This window comes from Salvelinus sp. IW2-2015, linkage group LG23, assembly GCF_002910315.2.
Source record: "Salvelinus sp. IW2-2015 linkage group LG23, ASM291031v2, whole genome shotgun sequence".
Classification (NCBI taxonomy): Eukaryota; Metazoa; Chordata; class Actinopteri; order Salmoniformes; family Salmonidae; genus Salvelinus; species Salvelinus sp. IW2-2015.
In genome coordinates this window covers 40,887,823-40,889,750 of record NC_036863.1, presented here as the reverse complement: position 1 = coordinate 40,889,750, position 1,928 = coordinate 40,887,823, and the positions used below count along the sequence as shown (strand labels likewise).

The window sequence follows — 1,928 nt, the reverse complement described above, 5'->3', positions numbered from 1 at the left end:
AGGGGCAGATGTTTGACTCAATTTACATGGGTGGGGGGAGGTGTGTGTTTGTGTGGTGTGTTGTGTGTGTGTGTGTGTGTGTGTGTGTGTGTGTGTGTGTGTGTGTGTGTGTGTGTGTGTAAACTGCTGTGTGGTAGACCCCAGCATGACTGAGGAGGTTGGGAGTGTGTGTGTGTGTGTAAACTGCTGTTGGTAGACCCCAGCATGACTGAGGAGGTTGGAACAAAAATCCGCCGCCCAGCTGCGTTTTCCATCAACACATTCCTGGGAGCTCACACGCTCTCCCTTTCTCTCTGTGGGGCTGTGTAGAACGACCCCTAGGGAAGCGATCCTTAGCCCGCAGACGCACGAGCGCCTCGCAAACGCTCATCACAACAGGGCAGCCTGCAGGAGATGCACAGGGGGCTTCTCTCCCTCTCTATGAGCTTCCCTTGCCATGTGGAGCAACCAGCAGCGTCTACCACCACTGTCCTGTACCAGGAGTCACATGCACCGGTCCTGTACCAGGAGTCACATGCACCGGTCCTGTACCAGGAGTCACATGCACCGGTCCTGTACCAGGAAAGGACGGTGCATGTGACTCCTGGTAAAGGACCGGTGCTGTGACTTTCCTGGTAACAGGACCGGTGCATGGACTCCTGGTACAGGACCGGTGCATGTGACTCCTGGTAAGGGACGGTGCATGTGACTCCTGGTAAAGGACCGGTGCATGTGACTCCTGTACAAGGAACCGGTGCATGTGACTCCTGGTAAGACCCTGGTGCAGACTCTGTGAGTCCTGGTACAGGACCGGTGCATGTGACTCCTGAAGGACCGGTGCATGTTGACTCCTGGTACAGGACGTGCATTGTTGACTCCTGGGCTACAGGACCGGTGCATGTGAGCTTCCTGTGATCCTGGTAAAGGACCGGTGCATGTGGGAAGACTCCTAGGTACAGGACCGGTGCATGTGTACTCCGGGTGTAAAAGGACCGCGGTGCATGAGACTCCTGGTACCTGACTGTGCATGTACAGGACCGGTGCATGTGACTCCTGGTAAAGGACCCGGTGCATGTGACTCCTGGTACAGGACCGGTGCATGTGACTCCTGGTACAGGACCGGGTGCATGTGATCCCTGGTTACAGGACCTGGCTGCATGTTGACTCCTGTACAGGACCGGTTTGCATGTGACTCCTGTACAGGACCGGTGCATGTGACTCCTGGTAACAGGACCGGTGCATGTGACTCCTGGTACAGGACAGTGTGGTGGTAGACGCTGCTGGTTGCTCCACATGGCAAGGGAAGCTCATAGAGAGGAGAGAAGCCCCCTGTGCATCTCCTGCAGGCTGCCCTGTTGTATGAGCGTTTGCGAGGCGCTCGTGCGTCTGCGGGCTAAGGATCGCTTCCCTAGGGGTCGTCCTACACAGCCCCACGAGAGAAAGGGAGAGCGTGTGAGTCCCAGGAATGTGTTGATGAAACGCAGCTGGGCGGCGGATTTTTGTTCCAACCTCCTCAGTCATGCTGGGCTTCTACCAAAGCAGCGTTTACACACACACACACACACACACACACACCACACACACACACAACACACAACACACACAACACCACACACTCCCCCCCCACCCATGTGAAATGTTTTAGTCAAACATCTGCCCCTCTCGGACAAAACCATATAGATTCAGTTTATTAGGTACACCCATCTATAGAGTACCGGATCGGACCCACCTTTGCTTCCAGAACAGCATGGATTCTACAAGATTCTACAAGGTGTGGCGTTCAAACGTTGCTCAATTGTTATTAAGGGACTTAACAGGGAAACAGTCCCCACACAGTGTACACCACCACACCTGTACCGTACCTTTGACACCAGGCAGGATGGGGACATGGACTCAATCAAATCCTGACTCGCCATCAGCGTGACGCAAAGACAACTGAGAATTCGTAG

The 1,928-nt window shown here is 54.7% G+C and overlaps 1 protein-coding gene across 2 annotated transcripts in view; it reads right to left on the bottom strand.

The window, feature by feature from the left end:
• LOC111950969 (pro-neuregulin-2, membrane-bound isoform-like) overlaps nucleotides 1-1,928 on the bottom strand; it is a 110,476-nt gene that overhangs the window by 33,937 nt on the left and 74,611 nt on the right. The window lies entirely within an intron of this gene.